The sequence below is a fragment of the Lonchura striata genome, chromosome 1 (genome assembly GCF_050655825.1).
Source record: "Lonchura striata isolate lonStrDom1 chromosome 1, ASM5065582v1, whole genome shotgun sequence".
Classification (NCBI taxonomy): domain Eukaryota; kingdom Metazoa; phylum Chordata; class Aves; order Passeriformes; family Estrildidae; genus Lonchura; species Lonchura striata.
In genome coordinates this window covers 78,340,337-78,347,905 of record NC_140703.1, presented here as the reverse complement: position 1 = coordinate 78,347,905, position 7,569 = coordinate 78,340,337, and positions in this window count along the sequence as shown.

Here is a 7,569-nt window from a genome sequence, read left to right as displayed (position 1 = left end):
CAGTAGGCACCAGCTCATAGATGCCTGTGTGCAGGCTGGTTGGTGACTGGAGCCGTGTGGAGCTGCAGTTCTGTGCCAGCCATTGTCCTCACCAGGCACTTTCCAGTGACACGTCACATGCCCTGAGCTGTGAAAATATTGATTTTGGGATCACATGCCCGAACAAGTCTCAATTTTCCTCCCATCCCAAACAGGATCTAAGCTCAGGCTGGGATCCTCGTTGAGCAGGTGTATGCCCTGGAGGTTGCTCCAAGCCCTTTGCCTGCCTATTCTTTGCAGGAGGTTTTATCCACCTCTGCCACAACTGTTCTCCAACTCTGGCAGCACAAGCCCCAGTCCTGCACATTTCTGCAGGCTGAGGATGGCTTAAGCATGACCAAAAGCACAAGTGCCTCTCTCCTGCCTGCAGGGTCCCTCTGTGTCAATTCACTTCTGTGGGAATGGTGGCTGCAGGTTGCCAGCCTCAGGCACGGGTCGCTCCCCAGCTCTGTACAGGGTGACCAGAGAAATTGAAGAAATGATGGGTTTTAAGGACTGAGTTTAAAGCACAGAAATGAAAAACCACAGTTAAATCAAAGGGGAAGTACAATCCTCCCCTGTGTTCAGCAGAAATTAATTCTTGTGTTTTTCCAGCAAACTTTGTGCCTGGAGAGATGACTGTGCAGCCTCTACTCACCCACTCCAGCAGCTCAATATTGTCCTGGGTTCTTCAAGGCCTTCCACCTAACTTGTACGCATTGGCTGCCTGTTCTCATCCCAGTGAATCACAGCATGTGTGGCTCAGCAGATGGGCATCTTGGGTTTGAAACCCTCATCCCTGTGTCCCTCTTACATCTTCAGCAGTGGCTCCCACAGTGAGTGTCTTGTGTAAGCAGAAGCTTCCCAGTTGCCCCAAGAACCTCACAAGTGCTGATGTATTTTTTGGCTTTTGGCAGGGAGCAGAGCCATCCTTGGATACACACCTGTCAGCTGACAGGCTCCTTGCCCAGATGCATTTCAGTGATTAACCTGCTGCCTCTGTCCGTCAGCTTAGGGGTTTCCATGCCACACAAGAAAAGACAGGAAGGTTAGATTTGCTTGAACTCCCTGGAACTGGTATGATGTCCCAAAGGTAGGCATCCTTCTGGATATTCAGATCAATATCTACCATGTGGTTGGAGAGATGCAGAGCACTGCAAATAAGGCATGTAACAGCTTGTGTTGCAGGCTTGCTCTCCAAACAAGGCTTGGAGAAGTAAGGGGGCTCTGACTTCCAAGGCAGGACTGTGAGAGGTCACTATCCTGTTTGTGCTGCCCCTGAACTCACCCTTTCTTCCGTAAGACATTTCTCGGCATGCTGGTGGTCTGTTGGCTTGTGGGAATGGCCCCTGCCAAGTTCTTCAGGCGTGGAATAGGTCGTTCCCTTCTCATTTGTAAAGTGTTGTGGTTAATTTCTAATCAGAAGTGCCTTTGAACTTCTGAACTTTGAACTCAGCGAAAGAAACCTTACCTTGAGTACATCAAAGTTTGTCTCTGTGCTAAGGGGAATGATTTATGCCACAAACTCATCATGCCAAGAAATTATAGCAAGTCCTTTATGTGGCACAGGCATCATTGAATATGTTCATATGCACAAGTAGATAAAATAAAGCCATTAGTCTAGGATGCGCATCCCTGAGAGCAGAATTTGCTCTGAAGGTTTTCAAGCAGGATGAAATACCAACCACTGATCTTTCACAAAGAAAATCTCTCATGTGTTAGAACACAGTGAAGAACATTAATATACATATTTATTAATTTATATTGAAAGGATGTGATACAAATAATTTTATATATCCCTGCCTTATACTATGTCTCAGAAGAGATCAGGCTCTTATGAAAACTATTATTTCCTAGATATTGGAGAAAAATTGTTTGGTAACAACCCCACCAACCACAGTTTTGTGTTTTCTTGATGACATTAATTACATACACATCTCCATAAGCAAGCATTACCATTACAAATGGATGAAAACAATTCATAAAGTAGCAAGAGAGGAATAATGGTTTAGGGTAAGTACAAAAGACTGAAGCAAACCAGCACACATACCATCCCTTCCCTTAGCAGATGAAAATGTTCTTTTCCCTTTCCTTACAGCAATCTATCATAGGACACTACAAATGGTGTCTGTGACAAGGCCTCTCTTTAGCCACAGAATTTCTTCTGCAATCTATATTCTTACATACTACTACATACTGCCCATATTCCTAGGAAAATTCATTACAAGAAGTGGGATGGGCATGTTATAATTACAGCTGTTCTTAGCCTTTTCAGGAATTATCTAGATTTACTTACAAAACAGAGAGGTACTTCCTTTGTAATTCATTTATAGCTTTGCTCTTCAGGCCTAAAAATGCCCACCAAGACAGTAATTTCATTAGGATTTTGCTTTCCATCCCTTTTTTCCCTTTTACACTGTCTGGGTTTAGAACTTGGTTTAGTGTGCAATCCATGAGAGAAGAGTTCTCAAATGAGCTGGCCATGAATCTCAGGTCACTATTGTTCCTTTTCTCCACTCAAACAGCAGTTTACAACAAAGTATGATATTTTGTGTTGGTTTGTTTGCGCAACAGCTGAACTTTTTTGTGATAGGGAAGTAAAGTACTTGAGTCATGTCCTTTTGTTTTCGATAGGACTGCAGTAGTATTGAACTGAGAGGTGTTTCTGAGTTTTTTTCCCTGATGACTTCCAGCATTTGTTGCTGATTTCACTTTTTTTCTTGTATAGCAACAGTCACACCTGGTGAGATAAGCCATCTTAAGCCATTCCTGATCCTCAGATGAGCACTGAGCATACTGTTTAGCATTTCTGTGGGTATGCTCTGTACTGTTGCAACACAATACTTTTCACTTTAGTCTTCCATCACCTTCAGTGACTTGTCTCTATTGTCCCAAAATATTTGCAAGCTTGGGAATACCCAGAGTTATGATGGTGGCCCCATATAATCACCCTCTCATGTGATTAATTTTGGAGTAATTTATACTCATCAGTAGAGCTTGCTAGATTTTCTATTAGAAGGATGAAATTGCCAGGTGATGTCAATGAGCTCTAGTCCTGTATACTGGTTCACAGAATTACTTCTACACAGTGCATCCAGAGACTTGCAGTCTTATTTAAATTGTGCCTGCTTCTGACCAGCTCCCTAAATGGGTCACATAAAAAACAAACTGCCAGTAGTGCTTTCTTCGCAGGAGAAAGTGGAGGGCCAGGTACCGATCTCTTCTTTCTCATGACCAAAGACAGGACCCAAGGGAATGGCATGAAGCAGAGTCAGGGAGGTTTAGGTTGGATATCAGGAAATGTTCTTCACCCAGAGGGTGGCTGGGCACTGGAACAGGCTCCCCAGGGCAGTGGGCTCAGCACCAGCCTGACAGAGCTCAGGAAGTTATTGGACAATGCTCTCAGGCACATGATGTGACTCTTGGGAATGGTCCAGTGCAGGGCCAGGAGTTGGACTTGATGATCCAGATGAGTCCCTTCCAAATCAGAATAGTCTGTGATTCTACGATTCCATGATTATGAGCTCATCCTGGTAGCTTTTATTATTATTATTATTATTATTATTATTATTAATAATAATAATAATAATAATAATGATGATGATGATGATGATGATGATAATATTATGGAAGCAGTGAAAGATTAACCCCAGAAGAGGTAAGTCAGTGAGGGATTTACTTTCTTGATATTGGAGTATTTTATTGAAGGCATGAAGCAGCTGTAAAGACTGTTTCTCCAGCTCCTAAACCACTTTCTGATGTCCATGTCAGAAAGGATCTCTGAATAATGGTAGTAAGGGTAGAGCTTGCCTTATGTATTAGTATGCTCATGTATTTTTTTTAGGCTCTTGTCGCTTTTTTAAATTAAGACAATACTACCACATTAGCTATCCCTGAGTGCTGGGAGCAAGGGTGAGGCTGAGATGCCTTTGTGCCTGGGAAGCAATTTTCAGACTAGAGACTCCAGAGAAATGCAAAATTTTGTCCACCTTTGTACACAAATGAGAGAGGGCACACTGTGTAACCTCACCATTTGGCTGAACCATGGCTAGAAATATGACACTGGCTTTGCACCTGAGCATGCAGAGACACCTTAACTGAAGAGTTTTTGTGTGATGACTGTTTCATATATGCTTAAAGGGCAGGGTGATGTCTTTGAGCTGAAAGAAACTCCTTGTGAGTGCATAAATTACAGAACTGTTTGAAGATTTTATCATATCCAGTGGAGGTGATACAATCTCCACAACATTCATATCTTTGAAATGAGTCATTATTTTGAATAATGATCCATGCTTGCTCATTTTCATGTGAACAGTTGAGGAAAGCTTAGCATGAAGGATTTACTTCAAGCTTTCACACTCTTCCTCAAGATCCACTGGTCTGGGAAGTTTAAAGATCACTAAGGCCATGTGAAGTGGTAACAGGGATTGATGACACTTGAATAAAGAGAGTTATCGATCTGTGTGACAGCTGCCATCGTTAACAATGTGGTCTAACCACAGTGACACCTCTCTTCCTCTCCCTTCCTTGCCAGCCAAGACTACTTCAATTTCTCTGCAAATGAGCCTTCATTCTGCTCTGCATTGCAACATTGATGGTAGCCCCACAAAGTAATCAGAGCTTCCCACAAGTTCATTTACATTTGAAGTGAATATGATGCAATATGACAAGTGGTGTTGGGCAATAAGCACATTATAGGTAACCCTGTTCCACGCTGCCACTGTAGAACATTTCCTGGCAAATGCAAGAGGTGGGATTCTGCTTAGTTTGGATGGCCAAAGTACAGATGTCCACATATGGGCCAGTCATCAGAGATCCATGCACCATGGTGAAAGGAGTCTGCAGAGCTACTCAGTTGATAAATATAGAGTGAAATGGGAGAACTGTGTTCCTGAGTGCCTAATTCATTTTATTGACTGTAAAAGGAAGCAAAATGGGAACATTCTTATGGAGTCATATATTACAAATGTCATGGGATGAGATTTTTTACTGTCAAATATTTTAATGTCAAATCCCATATTTACAAACTGAGATATTTACAAGCTGAAAAGGTTTTGTCATTCACAAATACAGGCTGGCAGGAACATAGTGCTTTTGTATTACTGGTGATGGATGAAATTTGCACCCTCTACTGGAAAATATGTTTGGTGCATATAAAACATGGAAAAGGGACATAGATACAGTGAAGTCCTCTCCTCATTGTCCTAGAGCAAAGTTGTTATATGCTGACTAATCCTTAATTTCTCACCACTTATGAGTACTGGCACACATGACTCTTGATTTGCGAAGTTACCTGCTGCCAAAGTTAATAATCAGACCATGTCCTCTTGTGAAGTATGATTTCCAAGTGAATACACTGAAACTCAAAGAAAACAAAGATTTTTATTATTTTTAAAATTTCTATTGCTATGTATTCACCTGGAAAATCCAGAGCACAAAACAACATGAAAAGCCTGTATATAAGCTCAACTATGGCAGTTTTGTAGTGACATTGCTCGATTAGTGTTAAGATCTGTGCAGCTCTGAGTTCACAGTCAGATCTTCTACCCAGGCACAGAAAAGAAAACAGCTATTATTATTTCACTTGTAAGAAGAAAAAGCTCTTTTCAGGGTTACATCACACGCCTTATCTCCCTGAACAAGCAAATGTGGCAGGTGGCTAATGCAAATGAAAGAAATGGTTGGTCCTATAGAGTCTGACCTCGGAAGAATAGTCATTTTGGCTATCAAAAAAGAGAGAGCTGATAGTTTACCCTCTAAAGGAGAGGTTCATTGTCTGAAACTTGAAATATGTGAAAAGGGACAAGAAAGGAGTGTGGTCAGCTTTCCAGGTGGGATGTGGATATTTCTGTCTCTGAGATGTCTCATCCAATTCAGCTGAATGACACTTCTTCCAATCTTCTGATTTCAGCAGGATACAGTAAAATGGAGCAGATAGTTACCAGAGTCTGATATAATGAGTCTGTACACTTTCAGCAGGAGTGTTTGCAGGGAATCTGCTTTCCACTGATATGACATGGTCACATGCTGGAGGTGTGTGATCACTCAGAATCTCACTGGATCCTGGCTGGGTATCAGTAAGCAAATAGCAAATAAAACACATCATCAGATGGATTTAGTGTGTTAAATTTGCAGAGATCACAAATTACTCTTTGCACTGCTGACAGACCCTGGTCATAATATCTTTGGCAGTCTTAGCCAAGTGTGTGAAAAGGATCAGCAAAAGAATCAGTTCCCTCCAGGCATTCTGAGAAAGAAAAGGCACTTTGCCAGGAATAAGAAATGAGATCTGTTTTGTGAAATGAGCTATTCTTCAGGTCAGTTCTTCTCCCCAGCTTAGATAAGACAGGATCAAGTCAGACATGGTACTGACAGCTAGCCTTGCTTTGCTGAGCTGTCAGGTATTACCTTTGCTAACTGTCCTTGAAAAGGGAGGAGCAATGGGGCAGCACATAGATATGAAAATATGTAGACCCACTTCTTCTGGGGAAAAGGACTAACACTGGAACATATATAAACATTTAGCATCCAACCCTTTTGCCATTCCACAAAAAGCAGGCTCTCAGCTTCTCTTATCCACAACTACACACAAATTACTATAGATACGCTCAAAGTTTTTGCATCAGTAAAAATCTGGGGTTCTATATGCAGCTCCTGCTCCATACCGGGTAGTACAGCAACCACCAGCATTCCATGTGTGATAGATTGAGTTCAGTACAGAGCTCCAGTAGCCCCCACTATTCCCAGAAGCGTCATTTGTTCCCCTGAAATGGAGATCTTGCAGATCTGGCCGTGCTGCAGACCTGGGGAGCCCCACTCCCAGCCATGCCTGTGCAAATTAGTGGTGGGTCCCATCTCCTGCCAACTTGAAAGGCAGCATGGCTTCCTGCACTCCAGCTGGTCTTGAAACCGAACGCATTTTGCTACTGGGATCTCACAGCAACAGGGCCCGTAGGCTTTCTAAGGATGGGAAAAATTTGTTCTTTGGGGAATTAATTTCCCGTGAGTTCCCATACCCTGCACAGTGACAGGGGAGTAGTTCTGTTGACACTTCGCTACTCCTGAAACATGAATGCATGAGGATGCACAGGCTGAAACAGGAGTGGACAGTGAAAAAAAGTGAGAAAGGAGAATAGAGAAACAAACCTGTCTCAAACAAACCTGGTGGAAAGAAATCTGTCTCCTGTGGACTCAGGAGAAATGGAAATGTCTGGCACTTCAGAATATGCTGCCTGTGGGCAGGGAAAACAGGCGTGAGAATTAGCAGCAAGCCCTGAGGAAGAGCCTCTCAGCTATTAGGAGTGTTCTGGCATGAAGGTAGAAAGGCACAGCAAAATAAGAGATATGGTCATTTTATAAGAAAGACTTAGTCTTCAATAACACATATATGGATAGGGAGGACTCCAAAAGGAATTTGAATTACAAACATGGCTCTCACCTATGAACCACAAGCCTGAGCCATTTACTAATATTGAATGGAATCTGTCTGTCTTAACATAGTTGTCTCAAGTTTAGGATTTAGCCTAAGCCCTAAGCCACTGACTCTAAACT